We start from the raw sequence: 13,548 nt of genomic DNA, 5'->3' as shown, positions 1-13,548 counted from the left end.
CTCTGAGGGAGGCGAGCTGGTTCCTTATGAGGGTAGGGGTGTGCCCAGGGGTTGGGCCAGAGGGATGGCTTAGGTGTTCTGCCCACCCCTTTGTGGTGTTGAGTGCAGGGGGCTTGCACAGTACCCTGCTTTTGCTCCCAACACCCAATTTTTGCTCCCAGCTCTTCAGAAAAGGCAGTTGGGTTTGTCTTTTTGTATCTTTTGGTCCAGAATTTGACCCAACTGCACATGCACGCAGTTATTTTTAGTCCCATACAGTTTCTTTGTCTTCTGTTCCTAGAGGAGAGGTGTGTCCAAGTGCCAACACTGCAGCTCTGCAGCAAAGCATCCCAGTCTGCAGGCCTGTCTCATAAATGGTCAGTGAGGTATGAGAATCAAGAGGGTGGTGTCCCAGAAGCTAAATCATGAGAATTTTTCAAGAAACATTGATCAGTGTGTCGAATCTGCCAATTAGTTGGGTAAGATGGAGACTGAGAATGGTCATCGGGTTTAGCAAGGTAGGGGCCATGAATGACCTTGACAAGAGCTATTTTGTTGGAATGGTGAGTTATAAAAGCTTGATTAAAGTGGGTTTTAGAAAGAATGAGAAAGGAGGAAGTGGAAACACTGATTTTCTGTGGTTCTTTAGTGAAGCTCTGGTATAAGGGAGAACAGAAAAATGAGACATAACTGGAAGAGAAATGAGGGTCATGAGAAGAATTGTTATGATGGGAATTATTACTTTATGCTGTATGTTGATAGGCAGGACTTAGTAGAGAAAGAAAGATAAGGGATAATTGCTGGATGAAGTTCTTGAAGAGATGAGAGAGTGAGGTATTTAGAGCACAGTTGGAAAGAGTGACCTCAGAGCCATGGTAAAAGGTGGGAGGGCAGAGTATATGGGTTTAGATCTAGTGAAGTAGGTAGGTATAGTGGGAGCTAGTGGAAGGCCTCATTGGTTCAGTGCTTTTTCTTTTTTCAATGAAAAAGAAAACAGCACCAGGTAAGAGGGGACAAAATGTGCTAGACTTCTGAAGAGAGAGGGTAAGTTGTGACATAGTTTTCTGAGAGGATGGGAAAAAGGCTAGGGAAATGTTATCAGATTGGCAGACAACAAAATTCAGTTTGAATTTAAGCAGAAAAAGTCAACATATTGACTTCTGTAAGATGTTATGGAAACATCTTATGGAAAAACTCGAACAAAGTTTTTGGCCAACCCAATGGTTTGTCTTTTCTCCAACCATGACATAAACTGTGAGTATAGATTGGGAACAGGCAGAGAGTTGGAGTTAAACAGACTTCTGCCAGACAGATATGTTGCAGGGAGAAAAAGGCACAAAAGATAAGAGTATACAAAAAGGAAAATTAAAGTGATAGAATATGGGATGTAAGCATATAAGGAAATATAGGATATAAAAAATTGAGAAATACTGTAAAGGTGATCATTTGATTATATGTCTGTGAATAGAGTCACAGAAGTTGTGTAATTTAGATAATAGAGTAAGCCAGTTAATATAATCAGAGAGAAAGAGTATTGAAATTTATATTACCAAGGTTGTTTAGTTTTCAGCACTAACATGTCCTAGAATTCCCTATGAAAGGGGAATGTGGCATAAGTACTGATAAAATGAGAATATTAAAGAAGAGATTAAGGTGCCCAGGGGCCAAGACATTGGAAGGATCATCCATGTGATCACTGAAATCACCAAGATTTAGGACTAGGTGGAGGAAACTCTTCCCAGTTTCAACAGTTGGTCATATATTTATGGCAAAGGCATCCTTGGAGATAATACAGGGAGCCAAGTGCTAAAATAGTCAAGCAATGAGGAAGAATGGGGTATAGAGGACTCCAAAAAAAAAATGTTGCAGGATGTCACCTGGGGTTTTTACAGATGTACAGAAGAAGAAATGGTCTAGAAATAACAGTAAAGAGCAAGAAGGACAAGAATTTCTCTTGTCTGAGAGGGAAATTATGATTTAAGAGGAAACCTTAGTTCAATCAGAACACGAAGGCCAAGAGAACATTCAAGGAAGAGGATGATGTGGAAGGGGTTGGTAATCTGCTAAGGATTTGGCCATGAGCATGAAGCAGACTAATGCAAGATGCGACTGAAAATGTAGCTAAGGACCAATCATGGAGAACCAGAAATAAGGGGGGTTTAAAAGAACTGTAAAGGAATACTAAATAAAATTCAGAGACAATTATAGAAAACTATCCTAGTAAAATACAAATTTCCCAAGTTTTTTTCCTTTTTTAAATTTTTTATTTTTTTAAATTTTTATTGGAGTATAGTTGATTTACAGTGTTGTATTAGTTTCTGTTGGTTAGAAGTCTAACATGGATTTCAAAGGCTTACAATCAAGGCATAAGCAGGGCTGTGTTCCTTTCCGGTGGCTCTAGGGAAGAATATATTTCCTTACATTTTCCAATTTCTATAGGACTCCCACATTCCTTGGCTTATGGGCCTTTACTTCTTCTTCAAAGCCAGTGAAGTTGCATATTTCTGACCATTCATCTGTAGTGAAACTTCCTACTGGCCATATCTTGGAAAGTTTCTATGGAAATGACTCATATGCTTAGATTGAGCCCACTCAGACAATCTAGAATAATTGTCCTATCTCAAGGTTCATAATTTAATCACATTTGCAAAGTCCCTCTTGCCATGTAACACAGCATATTCATAAGGATCAGGACATGGACATCTCTGGGGGGCCATTATTCTCCCCATCACACACCATAGAGGTGCTCTGGGCCACCCAGCTCTTAGGGATTGTCCTGATTGCAGGGTGTTCCTTCTTTCTAATTATCTTTATTTAGTATTCCTTTTGTGTGTTTCCAATCACTCTACTGTTAACTATTTAGATTTAACTATGCAAATGCAGAACTATTTGCTCATAACCAATGCCTCTCCTCTTACACTTCCCCTATCTTGAAGTTTCTATTCTGATTCATTTATAATGTCTATTATTCTTGAGTGGTTTTTCTCTGACAGGGTGGTATCATGGCATGTTCTTTGAATTGTGTATCCTCAAATTTTTCATCATAACTAGTGGAGAATATCATGCTCAGATATGAGATTTCTAGGCTGGAGTCCTCTCTTCTCATCAGTCTGTAAGGTTTTTTTCCCACTGTGTCTAGTTTTATTGCTGCTACTGAGAAGTCTGATACAAAATTGCTTTCCTTTTTAAGGGTTTTCATTGTTATTGGAAGCTTGTATGTTTTCCTCTTATTCTTAGAGTTCAGAAATTTTACCAGAATATGCCTAGGTATATGTTATTTTTTTTTTTTCAGCCATTCCTTCCTAGATCTCAGCAAGCCCTTCTAATCTCTAGATTCAAGTGATTCTTTTTTTTTTTTTTTTTTTGCGGTACGCAGGCCTCTCACTGTTGTGGCCTCTCCCATTGCGGAACACAGGCTCCGGACACGCAGGCTCAGTGGCCATGGCTCACGGGCCCAGCTGCTCCGCTGCATGTGGGATCTTCCGGGACCGGGGCACGAACCCGTGTCCCCTGCATCGGCAGGCGGACTCTCAACCACTGAGCCACCAGGGAAGCCCTCAAGTCATTCTTTAACTCAGATGAAATTAATTCCCTCTCCTCCTCCTCTTCCTTCTCTTCTTCTTCTTTAAATTATAACCTATGTTCCATATACTCCGTTACCTTCTTCTGGAATTCCCATATGTCTATGTTATGTTTATTAAATCTGTCCTCCAAGTCTTTTACATCTTCCCTGATGGTTTGCATACCTTTGTATTTTTTTCTGTATTTTGAAATATTTCTTCTACTTAGTTTCTCAAGCTTCAATTTTGGTTCTCAATAATGATAATTCTTTTTTTAAATTCATTTATTAAATATTTAAGTTGAAAATCAGTCCTTTGAGAGGCTATAATTGAATGTCTTTAAGGACACTTACTTTTCCTTAGAGGAGTTGCCACACATAGATATGTTTACAACAGGGGCTTAGAAAGAGCTTCTAGTCCTCCTTGAGCAGCAGCATTCCCTTGTGTGCTGGTGAGAGTACAGCAGTTTCTGTTGCTGTGGGCTAATTTGGAAAGTTGTCAATCCTGTATTGGGGTTCCAAGAAGAACACTGTGCTCTGTTGCCTCCCAAGCTATGAAGTCTACTAGTCTCTAATTTCAGGAGTAAAGAGGGTTCAGCCCACTGTGAAACTCTGCTGGCTTAGAAGGTGAGGCTACCAGCACATCCTTACAAGAACAATCAAGAAGAATGTTACCACTGTTGTTTTGTTTTATTCTTTTTGAATGTCTATGGATCTCTAAGGACCAAGATCAATCAGGATCCAAGAGCCACTTTTCTCTCTCTAAAATGGGAATAATATTCTTGAGAGAAATAAAATTATATGTATAAAATGCAAAAATAAAATTAAATGCAATGTGAAAAATATATGTAGTTGATAGATGAATATATTTCCGTATCTTCCTCTTCCTCCCAGATTAAATTTAAAAAACTCTTAATTATCTTCTAGTTTAAGCCAGACAATCTTATGTACATTTTCATATATATTTATTTTATTTCCACAAAAAGACCCATGAACAAATATATTCTTTAGAGATAAAAAAAATGTTGCTCTGAGCTTCTATAAAGTTTTTACAGAATTCAAACTCAGATCTTTGATTCCAGGTCCAAAGTGCTTTCCACTATTCCACAGCATTGCCCTTACAATGTAATATTATGTGCTCTGGCTTTAAAGAATGAGGGCTGTCCATTCTGAAAGCATTTATACATCTTTTGCAAGTCATAGCACCTCTTATTTAATGACATGAAATAAATTTATGCTTGAGTTTAGTTTATGAAAAAAGTTTCTCTGTTGACAAATTTAAATATTTTCTTCTGCCAGAACGTCAATGCTTAACTCCCCCATCTTCTCTCTCCCTTTTTTTTCCCCTCAATGCCAGGAAATTTAATTCAGCCAAATTAAGACCTAATTATGGTAATCAAATCATCTTGAGTAACTAATAACACTGGATCCCTTTACTTCCTAAATTTAAGGGATCTTCTCTTTCTAACATTTTTTTCTTGAAATCATAATCAAATAATTTTGAATAAATAAATTTTAAAAATCCACAATAAATAAAAATGAGTTGTAACTTTCTGCAATTTTGACAGATATTTTAAGTGGTTCTGGGTCCAAAACATTAGAGAACAGGTGGGTTAACTAAATAATTTTGGGGGCAATTTGGGGCATAGATGAGGAGTAAGACAAAGAGAAAAGTAAACTGCTCTCCTGAAAAAATTAAGGAAAAGTTATTAGGGTTGGAAGAAAGTGATTTTGGGAGGAAAAACAAGGGAGAGGAGACTGAATCAGAGAGAAAGGAGTATAATAAACACTGGGAGTGTAGAGCTCAGATACAAGAGATGACCAATGAAAATCCCTCAGGATATCTCATGCATATGTCTAGTCCAATAACCCTTGATGTAGAGCTCAGAAACTGACATGGGGGGTGCACTGGCCAGCTTACCTCCTTTACCTCTCCCTCAGCTCTTGTTGCTAGATTAATATCACTTGGCCTTTCACTAATGAAGCCGCATCAAGAGAGCTATAGCACAGCTACCAGCCACAGCATCCCCCTGGAATATGGAAACTCACACCTACTTGACACTGTGACCTGTTACTTCTCTTTTCTCCCTGAAAATACAGGCTGTTTTAACTTCTTGCCTGTTTTGTGCAGGTCTCAGCCTATCAATAACCAATGTCGTGATTGGACCAGTCCTTATGCTCTTTATTTTGATTATAACACATCTTTAGTAACAACCATCAGGAAACTTTGAAAAAATAAAAGTTTATTACTTACAGAATCTGGAAATTATAATAGCACACCTGGGACCACACAGTGAGGTAACAGGCAGGCCTGGGGTTCTGTTTTTATTAGGGGTGAGGATACAGGCCTAAGATTTCAAGGGCTCAATCTTTATTGGTGAATTTTAAACATAAGAGCAGGAATTTAAAGCTTAGGAAGAGAATTTTTAAAAGTGGCCCAAATGGTAAGCTATCAAAATCAACCAAGATCTCTAAAACAAAAGAACCTCAGTTGGGGAGGTAGCCTGGCTCTTCATACAGTTAGGTGGTTGTCAATGTGTTTATTTGAGATAGCTGTCTTTGAAATGGCTGCCTTTTTGAAATGGATACCTGGACAATCACAGCTTATGTCAAGAACTTGCATTACAAAAAAGAAAAACAACTGTCAGGGCTTACACAACACTGCTTAGCTTAAACTTCTCCAAACCTAGAGGAAGCAGCATGTTAACATATGGCCTCAACTTTAGATGATGGCTTGTTCAGCTCTCCCAAGAACTCTCTTATGGTGTTCTGTTGGGACAAACGTATCCTCATCACCCAGGATTCTGCAGTTCTGGTAATTTCCAACTAGGGAATAAAATGTATCTCTGTGTAGGCAGCCCCAAACTCACTTGAAAACTCTTCTAGTTCCCCTTCTTTGACTTGGAGTAAAAAGCAGGTGTAGTCCACAGGAAAGGAGAGCAAAAGTTCAATTATTCCCTCTGTAGGTTTATATCATTCTTCAATTCTTGTTTCAAATAGACTGTAATGTTTAATAAGAGTTCATGGTCACAGACTAGTTCTGCTCTCTTTAAGTATATTCAGCATGGATGTCTCAGCACCTATTATTAGACTTTGGGAGAAGTTATCACCAATTGTCTTCAAAAAGCCCAGATGTACAATTAGTTCTCTGAGAATAGACTCTGAGACTCTGAGATTTGCATGCAGGAGGTATATGGGGAATGTACTCCAGACCTACACCTATGAGGGGTGAGTGAAGTGGAATGGGGCACAGGAAGAAATTAAACTGTGAAGAAGTTGCAACAAAAATTTCAGCTAACCCTACAGAGAGCTCTAGAGCTGGAGAGCCCTTCAGAGTTGCCCCAGATTGGACCAAGGACTTGAACCCTGCATGAAGGGGACATAACTTTGGGGGATGGAGGAGAAGGAAGTGATAGGAGAATGAGTTACTAATCAATTCAATAACGTCCACAATCTTTTTGGTCTTTTATCTTTGACTCGCCTTTTTCAATGGCAATTTGCCATGTCATTCCACCCAAATTTAACTGCAAAAAATAAAATATACCATCCTAGGTGAATGCCCAACTGATTTCCTTAAGCCTTAGTGCCACAAATGGAAAAGTGCTCAAAAGGGACACCAAAGTCAGAGAAGAGGAGATTGGTTCAAGATGGCAGAGTAGAAGGTGGTGCACTCACCTCTTCTTCTGACAGCACTGAAATCACAACTAACTGCTGAATAACCATTGACAGAAACATGCTGGAACTCACCAAAAAGATATCCCACATCCAAAGACAAAGGAGAAGCCACAATAAGATGGTACAAGGGGTGCAATCACGATAAAATCAAATCCTGTAACTACCAGTGGGTGACCCACAAACTGGAGAATAATTATACCACAGAAGTCCACCCACTGGAGTGAAGGTAGCCCCACGTCAGGCTTCCCAGCCTGGGGGCCCAACAACAGGAGTAGAAATCCCCAGAGAATTTGACTTTGAAGGCCAGCGGGATTGGATTGCAGGACTTCCATGGGACTGGGGAAACAGAGACTACATTCTTAGATAGTACACACAAAGTCTTGTGTGCACCAGGACCTGGGGGAAAGGAGCAGTTACCCCATAGGAGACTGAGCCAGACCTACCTGCTAGTGTTGGAGGGTCTCCTGCAGAGGTGGGCAGTGGCTGTGGCTCAATGCAGGGAAAAAGGTACTGGCAGCAGCAGTTCTGGGACATACTCACTGGCATGAGCCCTCCCAGAGGCTGCCATTAGCCCCACCATACAGCCTGTAGGCTCCAGGGCTAGGTCACCTCAGACCAAACAACTAACAGGGAAGGAACACAGCCCCACCCATCAGCAGACAAGCAGATTAAAGTTTTACTGAGCACTGCCTTGCCCACCAGAGCAAGACCCAGTTCTATCTACCACCATTCCCTCCCATCAGGAAACTTGTGCAAGGCTCTTAGACAGCCTCATCCACCAGAGAGCAGAGATCAGAGGCAAGAAGAACTACAACCCTGCAGCAGAACAAAAACCACAATCACGGAAAGTTAGACAAAGTGAAATGGCAGAGGGCTATGTACCAGATGAAGGAACAAGATAAAACCCCAGGAAAACAACTAAATGAAGTGGAGATAGGCAACCTTCCAGAAAAAGGATTCAGAATAATGATAGTGAAAATGATCCAGGATCTTGGAAAAAGAATGGAGGCAAAGATTGAGAAAATGCAAGAAATGTTTAACAAAGACTTAGAAGAATTAGGAATAAACAAACAGAGATGAACAATACAATAACTGAAATGAAAAATATACTAAAAGGAATCAATAGCAGAATAACTGAGACAGAAGAACAGATAAGTTACCTGGAAGACAGAATGGTGGAATTCACTGCTGCAGAACAGAATAAAGAAAAAAGAATGAAAAGAAATGAAGACAACCTAAGAGACCTCTGGGACAACATTAAATGCTCCAACATTTGCATTATAGGGGTCCCAGAAGGAGAAGAGAGAGAGAAAGGACCCAAGAAAATATTTGAAGAGATAATATCTGAAAAATTCCCTAACATGGGAAAGGCAACAGTCAACCAAGCCCAGGAAGCACAGAGAGTCCCAGGCAGGATAAACCCAAGCAGGAACATGCCAAGACACATAGTAATAAGCTGACAAAAATTAAAGACAAAGAAAAAATATTAAAAGCAACATAGGAAATATGACAAATAACATACAAGGGAACTCCCATAAGGTTATCAGCTGGTTTCTCAGCAGAAACTCTTCAAGCCAGAAAGGAGTGACATGGTATATTTAAAGTGATAAAAGGGAAGAAGCTACAACCAAGAATACTCTACCTAACAAGGCTCTCATTCAGATTTGACAGAGAAATCAAAAGCTTTACAGACAAGCAAAAGCTAAGAGAATTCAGCACCACTAGGCCAGCTTTGCAACAAATGCTAAAGGAACTCCTCTAGGTGGGAAAGAGACTAGCAACTTAAAAAAACCTTGTACATATATAGACTGCTATATCAAAACATCATGGGAACAGCAAACCCCAAAATTACAATAGATACACAAACAAAAAGGAAAAAGCAAGCCAGACACAACACTAAAGATGGTCATCAAACCACAAGAGAAGAGAACAAAAGAGGAAGAGAAGAAAAAAGACCTACAAAAACAAACCTAAAACAATTAAGAAAATGGCAAATGAATGTACATATCAATAATTACCTTAAATGTAAATGGATTAAATGTGTCAACAAAAGAGACTGGTTGAATGGATACAGAAACAAGACCTGTATATATGCTGTCTACAAGAGATCCACTTCAGATCTAGGGACACATACAGACCGAAAGTGAGGGGATGGAAGAAGATATTCCATGCAAATGGGAATTAAAAGAAAGCTGGAGTAGCAATATTCATATCAGACAAAACAGACTTCAAAATAAAGACTATTATAAGAGACAAAGAAGGAAACTACATAATGATCAAGGGATCAATCCAAGAAGAAGACATAACAATTATAAATATCTATGCACCTAACATAGGATCACCTCAACATATAAGGCAAATACTAACAGCAATAAAGTGAGAAATTGACAGTAACACAATAATAGTGGGGGATTTTAACACCTCACTTTCATCGATGGATAGAGCATCCATATAGAAAATCAATAAGGAAACGCAGGCCTTCAATGACACACTAGATCAGATAGATTTAACTGATATTTATAGAGCATTCCATACCAAAGCAGCAGAATATACATTCTTCCCAAGTGCACACAAAACATTCTCCAGGATTGACTACATGCTGGACCACAAGGCAAGCCCTGCTAAATTTAAGAAAACTGAAATCATATCAAGCATCTTTTCCGATCACAATGCTATGAGATTAGAAATAAACTACAAGAAAAAACTATAAAAACACAAACACGTGGAGCCTAAACAACCAATGGATAACTGAAGAAATCAAAGAGGAAATTAAAAAATACCTAGAGACAAATAAAATGAAAGCACAATGATCCAAAACCTATGGGATGCAGCAAAAGCAGTTCTAAGAGGGAAGTTTATAGCAATAAAATATTACCTCAGGAAACAAGAAAAATCACAAAAAAACAACCTAACCTTACACCTAAAGCAACTAGAGAAAGAAGAATAAACAAACCTAAAGTTAGTAGGAGGAAAGAATTCATAAAGATCACAGCAGAAATAAATGAAATAGAAACAAAGAAAACAATAGCAAATATGAATGAAACTAAAAGCTAGTTCTTTTAAAGGATAAACAAGACTCATCAAGAAAAAAAGGCAGACTCATCAAGAAAAAAAGGGAGAGGACTCAAATCAATAAAATTATAAATGAAAAAGGAGAAGTTACAACAGACACCACAGAAATACAAAGGATCATAAGAGACCACTACAAAAAACTGTATGCCAATAAAATAGGCAACCTGGAAGAAATGGACAAATTTTTAGAGAGGTACAGTCTCCCAAGACTGAACAAGGAAGAAATAGAAGACATGAACAGGCCAATCACAAGCAGTGAAATTGAAACTGTGATTAAAAAACTCCCATCAAACAAAAGTCCAGGACCTGATGGCTTCATGGGTGAATTCTATCAAACGTTTAGAAAAGAGCTAACACCTATCCTTCTCAAACTGTTCCAAAAAATGGCAGAGGAAGGAAAACTCCCAAACTCATTCTATGAGGCCACCATCACCCTGATACCAAAACCTGACAAAGATACCACAAAGAAAGAAACTACAGGCCAATATCACTGATGAACATAGATGCAAAAATCCTCGACAAAATACTAATGATCCAAACCAAACAATACCTTAAAAGGATCATACACCATGATCAAGTGGGATTTATCCCAGAGATGCAAGGATTTTTCAATATCTGCAAACCAGTGTGATACACCACATCAACAAATTGAAGAATAAAAACCATATGATCATCTCAATAGATGCAGAAAAAGCCTTTGACAAAATTCAACACCCATCTATGATAACTCTCCAGAAAGTGAGCATAGAGAGAATATACCTTAACATAATAAAGGTCATATATGACAAACCTATGGCTAACATTATACTCAATGGTGAAAATCTGAAAGCATTTCCTTTAAGATCAGAAACAAGACAAGGATTTCCACTCTTGCCACTTTTATTCAACATAGTTTGGCAATCAGAGAAGAAAAAGAAATAAAAAGAATCCAAATTGGAAAAGAAGTTAAACTGCCACTGTTTGCATATGACATGATATATTACATAGAAAATCCTAAAGACACTACCGGAAAACTATTAGAGCTCATCAATGAATTTTGTAAAGTTGCAGGTTACAAAATTAACACACAGAAATCTGTTGCATTTCTAAACACTAACAATGAAAGTGCAGAAAGAGAAACTCAAGAAACAATCCCATTTGCCATCACATCAAAAAGAATAAAATACCTAGGAATAAATCTACTTAAGGAGACAAAAGACCTGTACTCTGAAAACTATAAGACACTGATGAAAGAAATCGAAGAAGGCACGAACAGATGGAAAGATATACCATGTTTGTGGATTGGAAGACTCAATATTGTCAAAATGACTATACCAACCAAGGCAATCTACAGATTCAATACAATCCCTATCAAATTATCAATGGCATTTTTCACAGAACTAGAACAAAAAAATCTTAAAATTTGTATGGAGACACAAAAGACCCCAAATAGCCAAAACAACCTTGAGTAAGAAAAACGGCTCTGGAGGAATCAGGCTCCCTGACTTCAAACTATACTCTAAAGCTATAGTCATCTAAACAGTATGGTACTGGCCTAAAAATAGAAATATTGATCAATGGAACAGGATACAAAATCCAGAAATAAACCCACTCACCTATGGTCAATTTATCTACAACAAAGGAGGCAAGACCACACAATGGTGGAAAGACAGTCTCTTCAACAAATGGTGCTGGGAAAACTGGACAGCTACATGTAAAGAAAATGAAATTAGATCATTCTTTAACATCATACACAAAAATAAGCTCAAAAATGGATTAAAGACCTAAATGTGAGACCAGGCACTATAAAAAACTCATAGAGGAAAACATAGGAAGAACACTGTCTAACATAAATTGCAGCAATATCTTTTTTGATTTCTCTCCCAGAATAATGGAAATAAAAACATAAATACACAAAAGGGACCCAATTAAACTCAAAAGCTTTTGCACAGCAAAGGAAATCATAAACAAAACAAAAAGACAATCCACAGATTGGGAGAAAATATTTGCAAATGATGTGACCAACAAGAGATTAGTCTCCAAAATTTACATACAACTGATGAGGCTTAATATCATCAAAACAAACAATCCAATCAAAAAAATGGGCAGAAGACCTAAATAGACATTTCTCCAAACAAGACATGCAGATGGCCAAGAAGCACATGAAAAGAAGTTTAACATCACTAATTATTAGAGACATGCAAATAAAAACTACAGTGAGGTATCACCTCACACCAGTCAGAATGGCTACCAACAAAAATCCACAAACACTAAATGTTGAAGAGGGTATGGAGAGAAAGGAACCCTCCTATGCTGTTCGTGGGAATGTAAACTGACACAGCCACTATGGAGAACAGTATGGAGGTTCCTTAAAAAACTAAAAGCAGAGCTACCATATGACCTTTCAATCCCACTCCTGGACATATACCCAGAGAAAACACAATTCAAAAAGACACATACACCACAAGGCTCATTGCAGCACTATTTACAGTCACCAGGACATGGACATTGAAGCGCTATTTACAGTCACCAGAACATGGAATGGATAAAGAAGATGTGGTACATATATACAATGGAATATCACTCAGCCATTAAAACGAATGAAATAATGCCATTTGCAGCAACATGGATGGACCAAGAGATTGTCATACTGAGTGAAGACAGAGAAAGAGAAATATTGTATGGTATCCCTTATATGCAGAATCTAAAAAGAAATACAAATGAACTTATTTACAAAACAGAAACAGACTCACAGACTTAGAAAACGAACTTATTGTTACCCAGGGGGAAGGGTGGGGAGAAGGGATAGTTAGGGAGTTTGGAATCAACATGATGTACACACTGCTATATTTAAAATGGATAACAAACAAGGACCTACTGTATAGCATAGGGAACTCTGCTCAATGTCATGTGGCAGCCTGGATGCGAGGGGAGTTTGGGGGAGAATGGAGACATGTATATGTATGGCTGGGTCACTTTGCTGTGTATCTGAAACTATCACAACAGTGTTAATCAGCTATACTCCAATATAAAATGAAAAGTTAAAAAAATAAAGCCTTTCATAATCAAAAAAAAAAAAAAGTCAGAGAAGACCATTAGTCAATGACCATGTCTTCCATATTAGTAGGAACATCATTCAATCTAACAGTCACAACCAAAGGGTACATTCCTATTGACCCATTGCAGAGGCTTTCAATTTATTACCTCTGCTTTCTCTAATTAGACCTTTGGAGACCTAAACAAATAATATAATCAATTAGAACTTAGAGTAGAAAGTCGCTCTC

The sequence above is a fragment of the Globicephala melas genome, chromosome 10 (assembly GCF_963455315.2).
Source record: "Globicephala melas chromosome 10, mGloMel1.2, whole genome shotgun sequence".
Classification (NCBI taxonomy): Eukaryota; Metazoa; Chordata; class Mammalia; order Artiodactyla; family Delphinidae; genus Globicephala; species Globicephala melas.
This window is presented reverse-complemented; position numbering follows the sequence as displayed.